This window comes from Podarcis raffonei, chromosome 10 (assembly GCF_027172205.1).
Source record: "Podarcis raffonei isolate rPodRaf1 chromosome 10, rPodRaf1.pri, whole genome shotgun sequence".
Lineage (NCBI taxonomy): Eukaryota > Metazoa > Chordata > Lepidosauria > Squamata > Lacertidae > Podarcis > Podarcis raffonei.
Window position 1 is genome coordinate 7,123,522 of NC_070611.1, and position 15,813 is coordinate 7,139,334.

Genomic DNA, 15,813 nt, shown 5'->3' on the forward strand with positions numbered 1-15,813 from the left:
GCAAGCCTACATACCTGTCAGTATGCAGTTGTGAATGAGAATGCATGACAGCATGATAACATATTGGCTTTAATGAGACAGGGACGTGGGTGGCGCTGTGGGTTAAACCACAGAGCCTAGGACTTGCCGATCAGAAGGTTGGCGGTTCAAATCCCCGCGACGGGGTGAGCTCCCGTTGCCTGGTCCCTGCTCCTGCCAACCTAGCAGTTCAAAAGCGCGTCAAAGTGCAAGCAGATAAATACCGCTCCGGCGGGAAGGTAAACGGTGTTTCCGTGCGCTGCTCTGGTTTGCCAGAAGTGGCTTAGTCATGCTGGCCACACGACCCGGAAGCTGTACGCCGGCTCCCTCGGCCAGTAAAGCGAGAGGAGCGCCGCAACCCCAGAGTCAGCCACGAATGGATGTAATGGTCAGGGGTCCCTTTACCTTTACATATATCAAGGTAGTATTGGGATTCCACTATTTATGGAGGCTGGAAAAAGCAACCACTGTTGTGGAAATGGCTGTTGGATTTCAAATGGCTTCTGCACACTAGTGTGACACATTTTGGCATGTTTAGCTTCCAATATGGAAGGACGAGAAAAGCTACATATCCCTCTTTGATTCAAATATTAGATGTAACATGCCATCATGAATAGCTATACATGTTTAAACTTTAGAGTTTTACTCTTAAGTGGAGCAGAATGCTTTTAAGTTCAATTTCAGGCCATGGTTTATTTTAGAATTTTCACCTAGCCTCTAACTGAATGCAACGATGCATCCCCTAGTAATTATGCCACCTACATTCTTTAAAACACTGATATTGACATCATTAGAAGACTATAGAAAACTGGATATGCTGCTCAATATTAGGTCTTCATCAGCACACTTCTAAACAAAATTACATTTGTGCAAAAATATGCTTAGCGTATACAGCTTTCATTTTCTAAATGGTGTTAGAAGCATGTGTTAATTGCTGTCTATTTTAAATGTATGATAATTAAATGTTGAAAGGGTATTGATCCAATCTGGCACAGGCAAGCAAGATATTAACAAGGCCTAATTACCCAATACCACCCACACACCAACAAGACCTGGCTGCTTATGTGTTTTGAAATATAGATTTTTAAAAAGCTGTATCACAGGAAGACACACACAACGTGTGGGAGCTTTGTTTAAAATGCGACACTACAACATAGAAAGAACTACCATGTGCTATTTCCTCTCTGAATATTTTCAAAACAAATTAAAAATAGGAAAAATGCTTTTGATCATACAGCATCCCTAATGTTTTCCTACGGATCAGCTGATTATGTGTACATATACATATGTGTACACTGATTATGTGTACATATACATTAGATTATGTGTACATAAGTTAGTTATGTATGTATGGCTATCCAAAAAAGAAACAAAGAGGAAGAAATTAAGAACCAATGTGATCCAGACAGACAACTGGAGAATTAAATTGCTGGTTGAAGTGCAGCTTAGCCTAAGTTTGCTTGGGTTGGTCAACTGCAGGTCAGACTGCAAAATGGCAATGATCCACCCAGTTCTTAAGTAAAATCATATTTTAAAAGATGCTGTTTACATGCATGGAAAATAGAAGAGAAACTGAAGGAGAAAACATTTTTTCCTAGAGGTTTTTTTTTAAAGGAGGCACCCACCAAAGCTCATTTGCTTATAGCATTCGTTAAGACCTCCCAAATCCTAGAAGAAGCTTTACATCAAACCATTACAAAACCATCAGAATTCCCAATATGACTTGCTAAAGTGTATGTTTCTATGAAGATAGGCAAAGCTGTAGAAGCCAGAGACACATAATTAAACTGAATTCCAGATAGTTAGCATGTTGCATCCAAAACATCAGGAGTCCTGTAGGCACCTAACATTTTGACACATGAGTTATCATAGGTTACATATTATGAGAATTAAGGTCCAATTCTGGACCACTCTCACCAAAATGTGTGTGGGTAGCATGAAGCAGTAGTTCTTGGTGCATTAGTCTCCTAAAGCTACCTGGCTTTATCCACCAAGAGCTCCAAGGCAAGGATTACTGTGTGTACTAGTGTGTGTAGTAGTGGGTACTAGTATGTGGGAACTTACACCCCTACTGTGTCTGGTCTACTCCATCTCCTAGCACCACTTACCCTTCATGCTTAATGTACTTTATAATGAATAATAATAATAATAATAATAATAATAATAATAATAATAATAATTTATTTATACCCCGCCCATCTGGCTGAGTTTCCCCAGCCACTCTGGGCAGCTCTCAATAGAGTATTAAAAACAATACAGCATTAAATATTAAAAACTTCCCGAAACAGGGCTGCCTTCAGATGTCTTTTAAAAATAGGATAGTTGCTTATTTCCTTGACATCTGATGGGAGGGCGTTCAAAACGAACAAATACTTTTTACCTCTTCATTTTACTCCCGTGTATAGGAAGAAAAGCACTCCAGCCAAACTTGCAGAGTGTTTTAAATATGCTGGCAAGGACTACTCTTCATCAGCAACCACCACAAAATTGTTTGGCCCTGAAACACACACAAGGCAAGAGCAAAGAAATGCTTTAAGGCCTGGAACTTGGTTGGGACTGTGAACTAAGATTTTGTGTTTCACTTGCCAATCTGGGCATGAAATTCCTTTTCAAGGGAGTCTCCTGGGTGCAAAGAGATATAAAGGTAAAGGTAAAGGTACCCCTGCCCGTACAGGCCAGTCTTGTCAGACTCTAGGGTTGTGCGCTCATCTCACTCTAGAGGCCGGGAGCCAGCGCTGTCCGCAGACACTTCCGGGTCACGTGGCCAGCATGACAAGCTGCATCTGGCGAGCCAGCGCAGCACACGGAACGCCGTTTACCTTCCCGTTAGTAAGCGGTCCCTATTTATCTACTTGCACCTGGAGGTGCTTTTGAACTGCTAGGTTGGCAGGCGCTGGGACCGAACGACGGGAGCGCACCCCGCCGCGGGGATTCGAACCGCCGACCATGCGATCGGCAAGTCCTAGGCGCTGAGGTTTTACCCACAGCGCCACCCGCATCCAAAGAGATATACTTGGGCATAATTCTCATTAAATAATTATTTTTTGTCAGAGAACAGCAGAAAGACATTGTGTAAAGTAGATTCACCAAAATGAAGTTCAGATTATGACAGAAGTCGGACAACCAAGAAGATGCTGGAAGATGCAAGTTCTGTCAAGGCCAAATGTCCACAAGCCTGAGCCTATGTATTTTAATGAATTCTGTGCCATCCTAAACCCTAAACCCTAGAGAAGTGATACCTGCATGTGGTGTTTTTCCTTATAACTGGAAAAAACTGACTTGGTGAGCCAACCTTGTTACAATCAGCACGAGCTATAGGAACCAGACCTTTCTTAAGGTGCACATGTATTCTGCAGGGGGTTCACATTAATAGCAACCACTTCTAAAGTAATAACCACCTTCCGTGATGTAAAGCTCTTGGTCCCGCTTGTACTAATTAGCCATGAAATATTAATAGCAGTTTAACCTCCTCATCTCCTTAAATACACAAACACAGCACATAATTGGAAGACAATTGAGAATAGCCTCTCAAATGAAAGCCTGTTGAAAAGCAATCTACTTGCTATCAGTTGTCCACCATTCCATTATTTATTTATTTTGGCAAAAGCAGGTTATTACTATCACATAGAGGCATGAAACTCAACTTCATTTCAACAGTTGCTATTCTTCAGGTGCTATTTGGTTTGTTGGGATTCCATCTGTTTAGAACACATTCCCCTCCAAAAAGAATACTTTACGAATGCACATCAAGTCTAGCATACATTACACCTTTGCATTTCTCCATCTTAAATGTCAATAAATCAATAAGTCTCTCCTAAAATTCTACCATAGGCACCTGTTTCCTGTATTTCCCAATTGACTTGATCTTCATATGCCATGCCCACTAACTTCTGCAAAGCACCATACAAATTGAGTTTGTGACTTTACCCCTTATTTCCAAACCAACCGTGCCTTACAAAGATGTCTGCAAGCGTGACATTAACCCCACCATGTGGAAATCCTTTGCAGATGACCATCATGTCTGGAGGCAGTCATTCATTCATTCATTCATTTTCTATGTAGCTTTTCACTCACACGAGTCAGTTACCAGAGGAGGAATGACTGCTGGGAGGACTGCAGAAAGAACAAACTCCATGGTATACCTGCATGAGCCTAACAGGACACCTTTATCTGTCCTAGCTGTAACAAAACATGTCTCTCCCGTATTGGTCTCCCAATTACAACAGGTGCTGTAACTTTCCAACACTTCACCCCCGAAGCTGCAGTTGTCCACTCTCTCCACTGCACTGACATTCCAATTATGACTCAAATCCCCACATGCACGGGGGGGGGGGGGTTAAATGAGATAAATACTTTGTTCATGTTCTCTTTCCTGAGCGCTTCTGTAGAACATGTGAAATGGTTCGTAATGGCTAGCAGAACAGAAATAGTAAAAAATGCAGCGTGGCCTTAGTAAAGTATGTCTTTCAGGAATATAGCCCTGAAACACTTATTGCAAAGCTTTCTCCCTCCCCCCGGCTCAATCACAAGGTTGCTTGATGCTATTTTAATTTGCACTTCCGGATGTAGTAATGTGGTTATTTTCCCCACCATGTAACTAAGGCAAAATTCATGCAAAGAATATAAAGTATGGAACAATAAAGTAGAAATACATATGAATATTCACTGAAACTTCAGTCTAGCAGTTTATTATAGGCCTGGAATCCAGCTGTGCTTATATCTACTTATATACTTGCTGACTATAAAATAGTCAACATGTGGGCACATCTGAAAAGATTGTGTTGCAGAGCAGCAACCAATTCACATTTAAATCTTGAATGCTATATGGGACACATTCCCTGGCAGTCATTCTTCAGACACCTGTAAACGCTTTGTTTGTGCACAAGACATGCAGAAAAACAAGAATTTGTTTAATTTGGACACTTCTGAGTTTTAAAGAGACATTCCAAAAAGCAACGAGTTTTGTCTGAAACAGCTAGTATTTTTTCCTTTTTATTATATTAACAATTATACTATTTTTAAAAACCAAGCAGAAAACTGATATATTTATATAGCAAGTCTTTGCATATCTCATTTTTTCTGAAGAAACAGGAAAAGAACACCTATGGTGTTAAATCAATGCATTTATAAATATGTTTGGAGAATGATGAGTTATGTGGTTCTATTTAAGATATTCAGACTGTGGGTAGTTAGTTCCCATTAAGAATGAAAATATACAGGTTGGGAGCGTATCTCTAGAAGCAACATTGTCACTTGAGGTCTGTGAAGGGGCACCTGTCTCAATATCTGTCATTTGTTATGTGGAAGAGATTTTAGGTACCCTCCAATTGCCGGACAAGTTGATTCACCTTTGGACTGTTGGATCTTATCATTCACTAGAAATGTGGTACTGAATATATGGAGGATATAGGAAGCTGTCTTATACCAGGTCAAACTATTTGTCCATGTAACCCAGTACTGTCTGCTTTGACTGGAAGCAATTCTCCAGAGTTTCAGGCAGAGATTTCTCCCACCAACTGCTATCTGATCCTTTTAACTGGAGATGCCAGCGATTGAATCGGAGAACTTATGCATGCCACTGAGCTACGATCCCTGGAACTAATGTATACTGGACGCGGGTGGCGCTGTGGGTTAAACCACAGAGGCTAGGGCTTGCCGATCAGAAGGTCGGCGGTTTGAATCCCAGCGACGGGGTGAGCTCCCGTTGCTCAGTCCCTGCTCCTGCCAACCTAGCAGTTCGGAAGCACGTCAAAGTGCAAGTAGATAAATAGGTACCACTCTGGCGGGAAGGTAAACGGCGCTTCCGTGCACTGCTTTGGTTCGTCAGAAGCGGCTTAGTCATGCTGGCCACATGACCCAGAAGCTGTACACTGGCTCCCTCGACCAATAAAGCGAGATGAGCACCGCAACCCCAGAGTCGGTCACGACTGGACCTAATGGTTGGGGTCCCTTTACCTTTACCTTTTATACTACAACACACATAAAGATGAAACTTCCAAGACTATCAAAGCAAGCCCCACAAGAAAGCCTAGGTTATTGTAAAACAAAGAATCAAACAAACAAGCTGTACACATACATTGAATCCCATCCTGTTTACAATGCTATAAACAATAGAGTTAAAACCTTACTATCTTTGCTTTTAAGATTTTTCTGTAAATGGTAGCTTTCAGCACAGCGCACACTTTCTGCACATTTCCCTCTCACTATTGTATTCCCTTCCTCATACTAGCAAAATTAAAGTCAGTGGGGGAAGGACTCAAGGAACACATCTCTCAGGTTCCCAACAATAACCATCAAGGTTGACAGACGTCAGTTCTTCCTCATATAAGTCTTGAAAGTGAGCACTTCTGTGCAAGAACAGCAATTTCAGCAGTGGTTAAAGATCATTTTAATAAATCAGATGTTTAAAATTTGAATCGAGAGCTGTTTAACACATGCCTCTTTTTATTTATAACTATGTTACAACAGATATAAATTCAAGAAAAGGCTAAACCTACATTTATGATCTCAAACTGAAATACAGACCCTTTATCACACAAGCTAAAGCCTGCCTTTTATGTAAACACATATAGTCAAATATTTATTTGTTTATTTAGAGCATTTATATTCCAAACCTCTAGTCAAAGATACTTACAATATATAGAATCACAATTCCATGAAATCAGTGCAAAACCACAAAAGAGAAAGGGTCAGCAGCTAAAAAACTGATTCTTGAGTTGCATAAACATTGCATTTAGAGTTTAGTTTCTGACTCAGGCTCTAGTCACGACATCACAGAAGACACTGACCCCTGTTGTCTCAACAGGGTCATTTCCTGGGCCATTATTTAGTACTTCTGTTTATTATGTCTTCCAGTTACTTGATCTTTGAAGCATGTTCAAGCAATCTAGTTTTGAATATTTATGACTATCAAAGATATTTACTTTTGCTATTGTGGAAAGACACTGTTCTTTCCAGTAACAAGCAGCTCTTTCTAAAACACTGTAGGCATCTCATCTTGCTTAGCGTCTCTCCATATGTAAGGGGGTAAAAAAATATATAAATAAATTCACAATCACAACACACCTTTTCTCCAAATGAACATAATTCTGAAATTTCTCTGTGTGTGTCTCTCAGTCTCTCAATATATTTCTGATTTATCATGGGGCATGGTTAACAAGACTGCCCTGCACTACCTCTTACGCATTAGCAACACCAAATATCCATGTGAATTAGAGAGTATAATAGGTCATTATGGAATTTATCTTACTGATTCTATGGTACAACCTGGCTGGGAATGAGTATTTTATGGCATTTTAATACATTTTTATTGTGTTCTAGCCGATTTTTGCAGCTTAAAAACTAAATACTCGGTCTATTTTAAAGTCACATAAATTTTGTTAAACAAATACCACTGCTTAATGATTGCCAAATGCTGTGGTGGAGGGATATCAATAACACGTTACTCAATATATTGGAAAGAGAAATGAAAGTGAGTAAGGGAAAAGGCAATTAATCATGGAATATTCTGTTTTTATTACAATTACTGTATCAAAGGCAAGATTTAAAGCAGAACAGAGGAAGTAAGGATCAAGGTTAATGCCTATTCTGAAGAGAATTTACATAAATTAGACTGTGCTACTGAACTGAGAGGCTCATTTTGCCAATTTATTCTATGTGAGATCACAGAAACCAGTGACAGAAAATTTATATTTACAACACCTTCCCTCTTCTCCCTCCAGACACATTCACAATATTCAAAGCTATGCTCTCCTTTGAATCAGAATCATTTACTTGTTCCAAATGTGAAGTTCCTCAATTTTCTCCACCCCTTTGGATTTACAACCTCAAAATGTTTGTTGAGACACGTAAACAGCAAAAGTGCTTTTTAGTTGAACTAACAAAAAACAGGTCATTAAGCTTCGCAGGGAAGATGAAGGCCACCATCGTTCTTCGTTTTTGTTTTAAACCCAATCTATCAACTGGAAGCATAAGCACTCAGAGACCTATTAGACAGCTGAAGAGTTTTCATTAAAGACACCTGCCTTATTTATTCTGTATTAGGTGACGGGACAAGATCACCAACAATGTAGTCGAAGAGCGCTAACCGTGTAAACACAGAGGCCGTCATAATCGACACTCAGCTGGGAAGGAGACATTGTTCAGATGCATGACATCAGAACGGAGCAGGTGCTAAGCCGGCAGGTGGTAGAAAGCAGCAAGTAAGCGACATAATACAAGCTATAAAAAGGACTTCAGTGAAGAGGCTTCTGTGGGATGCAAGAGGGATATTTTCTATCAGGACACTCTTGTTTGTCAATGGACAAGAAGTGAAGCGCTTCAAAAAATGCAATCCCCCCAGCATAATCCATCCCTCTCATAAACCTCCCCTCTCTTTGTCATAACCGTTTCCACCGCCAAATTGTAAACTGCAAAGTACCATCAGCTCTGCTTAGTAGGAAAGTGTCCTGCACCCTGATAATGTTTTTGGTCCCTCCTGCCACTTTGCAATGGGTGGGGGTACAAACGATGACTTGAGTCTTTCATTTTCATGGCTTCCCAGTCTCCATACAACCAACACCGAAACTGGCAGTGAAGATTGCATATGCACACATCTGGGCAGGGTGACAGTGATAGAGGCCAAACAGAATACTAAATTTTAAGAACGTTAAAGAAAGGCAACAAAACCTTGCTGCATTTGGGTAGACTATGAGGTTTCAACTTATGGAACAATTATTCCTAGCAGGTATTTGGTTTTGACACCAAGAACCTCAAAGACTGAGATTGAGACCTGGTCTGGTGAGGAAATGAGGCTGTGGGCACTGAGTTCTCAAATCTCCTCCAGGCACCAAAGAAACGTTAAGAATTGTCCCTGCAACTGTTAGGTAATTTGAAGCATCTGGTTTGGATTGACCTGGTATAAATACTGAGAATCTGTATCTTCTTCACTTTCATGGTCACAGATCAGTATCATCAGCCTTCTGCCTTAGATCTATTTGCTATATCCAAAAAATAATCCGAAGGATCCTGGGAGGAAATAAGCTAGAGATTCTGCGATGATCTTGTGGTTTTTTCTGTTTTTTAGAATATTTTGTGTTGTAAGGTAAAGGTAAAGGGACCCCTGACTGTTAGGTCCAGTCGTGGCCGACTCTGGGGTTGCGGCGCTCATCTTGCTTTATTGGCCGAGGGAGCCGGCGTACAGCTTCCGGGTCATGTGGCCAGCATGACTAAGCCGCTTCTGGCGAACCAGAGCAGCACACGGAAACGCCGTTTACCTTCCCGCTGGAGCGGTACCTACCGTATTTTTCGCTCTATAACACGCACCCGGCCATAACACGCATGTAGTTTTTAGAGGAGGAAAATCCGTAGGCATACCACCCGTAGGCATTCCCTCCATAACACACACAGACATTTCCCCTTACTTTTTAGGAGGAAAAAAGTGAGTGTTATGGTGCAAAAAATACGGTATTTATCTACTTGCACTTTGACATGCTTTCAAACTGCTAGGTTGGCAGGAGCAGGGACCAAGCAACTGGAGCTTACCCCGTTACGGGGATTCGAACCGCCGACCTTCTGATCGGCAAGTCCTAGGCTCTATGGTTTAACCCATAGCGCCACCCGCGTCCCATTTTGTGTTGTACACTGCCTCAATATTTTACATGAGTGGTACATACTTTTAAAAACAGAATAAATAAAATTATTCCCCAGTCTCAAACTCAGTTATGCAATCCCATGATCTCAGCACTGAACTTACAATGCGCAACAAACAAGAAGCTCAAGGTCCTCCACAATAATTTAAAGACCATTATAAGGCCAACTTTGACTACTTCTATTTTTTAATGTGAAATTCAAGAAGGAAAGGGTTTAAGTAATGACTCAAGCAAGTAATGAAGGACAGAGTTACTAAACCAAGAAATGAGCAAACCCATGTACCCTAGAGAAATATTTGCATGTGAAATAAATTGTTCCTAAGCCCAGAAATCACTATGTCTGGGTCTCATTTATATTTCCCCCTGGACTGCCTCTCAGTCACATTTCTCAGGTCAAGATACACAGTCTTAGATGACACTTAAAATAGTTTTACTAAGATAAAAAAGGTATAATCAAATTTGAACAGCAGATACATAACTTATAAGGAATGCTCAGAGTAAAAACAATTTAAAGAGAAAAAATGTTCAATCAGATAATAATTGAAATAGTGTAACCTTTTAAAAGCATCAGTTATAGAGGTTACATATTATTTCCTAAGAGTTACAAAGAAAAAGATATTACCAAAACTAGGCTTCTCTAGGGTGTGAGAATGTCTACTTTTGCCATATATTAAAAGCCTTTTTATTCCCATTAACCACAAAGTTATAATATATGTGGGTCTAATTATCCAAATGAGATTTAAGTGGTCATAATACAGATAATCATGTAGTTTCCAATTACTCTAAACCCATTAATTTCCTTATTTAGCAAAGCCACTGGCTTTGCAATTTCCATTTCAAAGGTCAAGCCTACCTGTCTTACAAAGGCTCAGGCCTTGTACTGTGCTGTTGCTGTGCTACTTATTAAATTTTCTCAAGTTACTCATCCCAATTTTTTTTCTGCTTCCAATATCTTTAACTGAACATGATACGTAGACCTTCCTTCATGCTGTAAATTTGACTAGGGTTAGAAGTCCGGAACACTTCTAAAATAATAGCTGCTTTGGCTTCAGTTCCAGAATGACTGCTACTGACCTTAATATTGGAATATTTGGATATGTGCATATCATTCTCAAGCATAAACTCGCCACTCCTATACTTGCAGGCTCCTTCAGTACCAGATCCCTCACACATACTCTCTCCCTGAAATAAATATGCATATTTTGCTGACATATCCTATAGTTTTATCAGTACAGTGCACACAAGTCCTAAAAATGAATTAAAAAAAGAGAGAAGACTGCCATGTAGGGAACAGCATGAAACCAGCAGGTTTGCTGAAAAGCGAACTGGCAGTGGCTTTTCAAAGTGCATAGAGTAACACCTAAACAGTCTTGAGATATATATGAAAAAACCTCTATACTGCTTAAAGAACACATGTGAGTAATCCACAGTAGCTGAATTTGCCCAATGCTGAGATTCAAAACTACTGTATCTTTCCAAGGGCATCACAGCGAGCTCAATGGCCTGATTCGCATGTCACACTAAGCCAGGCTTCTAGAGAGGAAATGGAGGCCACTTTGCTCTGAAATAGCTGTTCGGCTGCTGAGCTGAGGTAAGCCATGGTTTGGTTTAGCATGTTGTCTGAAGCTGGGCTTGTGTTTCAGCTATTTCCTGGCAAACCATAAACTATAATCAAGGTTTGTCCTGTGGCTTGTGATATACTATTTATGAGCAAAAGAGGTAATACCTTCTGTTTCTTAACCCAAATAATTTTATATTTTCATTTGGATAACAGCATCGTCTCTTACAATATTTGTTTATATGTAATCATACAGTATGTATTATTAATGTTTAGAATTTCATAAAAGACCAAATGCTGGTATATGGGATGAACACTATAATCTGAAGATTTAAACACAGAATTATTACTATTAATCTGTTATTAGTGTTCCGTCTGTGGGTAGCAGCAGGGTAACTGAGATTATCTTCCTTCAAATACTTAACGCGGCCCCATTAGGTGCTATAGGAAAATACTGTTTAAATGTGGGAAGCCACATTTGCATTCTGTCCATCTGATCAATCAAGCACTGCCTTAAAAACACTTAAGCTGTTAATTGCGCCCAAAATGCTGCTATGAATCAACTCTCAAGGTTGCATATTTAGCTCTTCTTTTTGCTATTTGCAGGAAGTGAAATGTCCTTGTTCTCTTTACATCTAGCTGTCGCTTTCTGGGAGGGTGACTGATCAATTCCAGAATACTGTTCAAATAGGTGAAACAGGTATGAAGAGGGGAGTCAGTAGCAGAGAGGCTCTGGGCACCCAGAGAGGCTTGCAAGATCATCCTTAATGGAAACAGGCAAGGCCAGGACAAAGAAGAGAGCCTCAGCTGCGCATGGCGGTGCTTTGTTGCACAAAGTCTGGCCACAGGAAGGGAACGCTGAACAGGGACAGTAATGGACAGTGAGCCATTTCAGTGGAAAGGATACAGCATCACTCCCATCACTATCATAACCCAAGGCCTGCGTGGAGGTGGTACCACCTCCCTCCCATAAAGAACCAGCTAACAACAGCCAGGAGCTCTCAAAGTCAAGGAAACAAGGTAATAATTGTTCTGATGCAGTTCATGGGAAATTGAGGGAAATCTAATATTTTTACTGGGATTGTACTATAAAACAACAGCATAGCATTTATACAGTCATTTCAAGTGCCTAAAGCCCTTCACATTATCTCAGTAATCTTTTCAACAACCGACAAAGCTAGAGGAGTATTATTACCCCCATACTGCAGATGCAATTTTAGGGCATGAGAAAGATATAAGCTGAACAACATGGTGACCAGGTTGTTGGTATCTGTCTGTCTCGAGACACTGGAGTGTGCCTCAAAAATGTTACACTTTTAAAAAGCTTGGGACAAATCTATTCTTCCTTTACCAAAATGGGTATCTTCATTTACAAGTCCTGAAGACAAGCTTCTGCAAGCCTTTTTGAATAGTGTTAACTTGTTCTATCATTTCAAGGAACAGGATTTCATTTAATTTCAAAAACTTTGAAATAAAAAAGGCTTCCAGAAAACCCATGAACAAAAATATTCCCACCCTCAACTGAAAGAGAATTTTAACAACCCCTCCAAACCTGTCAACAAAACTACAAGAGGCATCTAAGTGACAGATCTCTTTTTTCTCATTTTCAAGCTTGCTTTATTTAGAAGAGTTATTAAGAAAAGTTGCACCATTACCACTTAATTAATCTTTGCTCTACTAAGAGATAAACCAGATGTGCTATTACGGTCTTTGTTCTTGTCTACATAAGGATGAGCCGATTATTTAGCTCCAAACAATAGGAGCTTGTATTTAACAGCAAGATTAAAAAAAGGCAGTAAGTAACAAGCTTCAGCTGGATTTGTTTGATATAAAAACACAGGCACAACAGAAAAAAAGAACAGGAGCTGCCCAACTATAGCTCAGTTAAAGATATCACACCAATTCATTGTTCGTACCAATCTTAATTTAGAATGCAAAGCACTGTTTGAGCTTCCAAAAGTACAGCACAAAACTCAGTTTGTCTGCTTCTGTTTCCCATCCTCTGAGTATTCCCCTTCATGATAGTCTCCATGATCCAGCAGCCTCTGGAAGTGCAGCAATAGCTGTTAACTACAATTTATCATTTCAGACATCACACAAAGCAACAGATAACCTTCCTTGACCATGGTGTGTGTTGCCTGTATGGAGTTATGCCACTTACATAAAAACAAACTGAGGAAAGCTAATCAGTAAACTGGGGTTTCTCCTCTGAACAGCAGGCTTCCAAGCATGACCTTGGAAAAAATGCCCCCACTCCTGGGATAAAAAAACCCACTTTCTGCAGACTCCAACACTAGTTCTACTGAAGTACATGAATGAGTTAATACACGGAGAAAAGTCAGTTCAGAAATGCAGTCAAACACCATTAGCAAATACTTTCACTGGAACTTCTTTCAAGGTTTGGAGCAGAAATGTTACTAGACTTCAATTGCTGGCTTGCAACTGGAAATCTATATATAAGAGCAGGGATGAACATCCTACGATTCTAATTCTTAGGGACCAGCATCTATTTTTACGGTATTTTGCTGAGAAACTGTGAGAACTAAATAATGGTGATTTTCCATCATTGCTGCAATGAAATCTTCATTTACTGGTAACCAAGTAGATCATATTCACCAAAAACAAAATAAAAATACAATATTAAGACATACCACACAGAAAACCTACACTCCCTTGATAATATAAAATGGTACATTCTGCAGTTTCCAGTAGTAGTCAGATAATCTTTCGTCTGTGTAAAATTTCCAAATGTCCATTAATTTCTACTAAAAATGAACAAAAAATACTGAGATCACTTGTGAGAATGTTGGTAAATAGATGCAAAGGGACAACATCAGTGAATTGAATAGAAATATGCACCATAATATGTAGCACAGTACATTTAATAAAGTCTGATTATCTGCAAAACATAAACTAGGAAAAAAGCTTCCATTTTCAGAAGAGGAAAAAGGTTTAAAATCAATTAAAATGACTACGACTTATTAGTGACTGCATCCCAACACCTTTAATTTGTTTTTTTTAAATAAAACATTCTAATGGGAAATATGGTGTTTTTCTCTTTTCTTCTTTTTGTTCACACCAATGGCAAGCCTTGACATTCTATTAGTAATTTGCTATAAAAAGTACAGCCTGCTCATTTCCTTCAGTGCAACAGCAGGTTCTCTGAAAGTGCCACATTTCATACTGAAGTGCTAACCAAAGCTACCATGCTGCGCTTTCTACACGTCTAGCTTGAATGCTCTTGCCACATTTGTCACAAGTGAAAGTTTTAAAGAAATAACAAGAAAATTATGGCCTTTTAAACTTCTTTCCATCCCATTTTCTCCCTCTGAAGTGCAAGGTACACTTCAGCTGAATGAGCTGGTGACAACTCATTCCATCTGGCCTAAGAGGTGGATTTGATAAGCGGCTTAGCGGCTTGGGAAAAGGGGGGGGGGGGAGGAAAAAAACCCTGCAGGAACTCGCAATACATTTTCGTCTTGCGAAGCAAGCCCATAGGAAATTCGTTTTGCGAAGCACCTCCAAAACGGAAAACCCTTTCGTCTAGCGGGTTTTCCGTCTTGCGAGGCATTCGTCTTGTGGGGCACCACTGTAATTGTTCAACAGAATGACTTAAGACTGACCAACTATATAGGCATGTACATTTATAGACAAAATTTATATAACACCTAAATAGCCTATTCTTCCAGTAGTTGTCTGAAAAGTGAAAGGGGACTGACCATTTTTTGGGACAAGCCATAAAAAAACTCACCAAAACTATACCATTGTGCACAATCTGATGGGATTTTTTTTTCTGCTCAAGAATCACTGGAATTATGGGAACTACAGAAGTTTATCCATGCTCTTATGTGGTGGTCTCCATTCATTTCATACCAAGGAAAATACTCCAGGAATCAGTTTGAGATTTAATTTACAGAACCAGTGAAAAATAAGGATAATTATAGCCATGGCAATGCTTAGTAGAAGACTATAACTATTAAATTGGCATATTTCTTCAACAGAGAAACACAACAAGTGAGGTTCCTTTCCAGCCTATGTAGCTGACACCACAGACTGTTCCCATAGGGAAATGAGTCAAAAACCCCTAAACCTTAGACCTTATTTTGGAAACAACAGTTTATTTAAGTTCATCAAGCCCATTGGTTTGAAAAATATCCCTATATTTCTGTGATGTGTTGTTAGACAAGTCTCTCACTGGATTTAATCACTACATAAACTTTGGACAATAATTAAGAGCACAGTAATTGGAGCTTGCCAGGTTCAATCCATTTGAAACAGATAAGAAAAGTCGTGACAGGGGGATAATCTGTCACATTGTCCCTCCTTCAAAAGCCCAAACATTTTGGTTGTTATTCAAACACAGTCCCTTTGGCTCTCTCCAGCTGGAAGCGTGGTGAAAGTAGTGCTCATTATTTTGACTGAGTCACATCATATTAGCATTCAGTATTTCGGTCTAAGTGATACAGCTGTAAATATGAAGTGCATTCTTAATCAAATCAAAAGCTTAAGTTATACCTCATGGCCAAATTTTGGTTAGAAACAGTGATGTCCAGGACTATGCCTTGCGGAGAAATCTTTGTCCCTATGACTAAAAGAGATAAGTTCCAG

The 15,813-nt window shown here is 39.7% G+C and overlaps 1 protein-coding gene across 4 annotated transcripts in view; it reads right to left on the reverse strand.

Moving 5' to 3' along the window:
• The window catches only part of ORC5 (origin recognition complex subunit 5), a 63,895-nt gene that overhangs the window by 13,788 nt on the left and 34,294 nt on the right, over positions 1-15,813 (reverse strand). The window contains exon 14 of one of the 4 annotated variants that reach the window (XR_008332378.1): positions 6,942-7,034. The exons of the other annotated variants lie outside the window; for them this stretch is intronic. The gene's annotated coding sequence lies outside the window, so the exon portion shown is untranslated. The remainder of the gene's footprint in view (positions 1-6,941; positions 7,035-15,813) is intronic. 4 annotated transcript variants of the gene reach the window in all.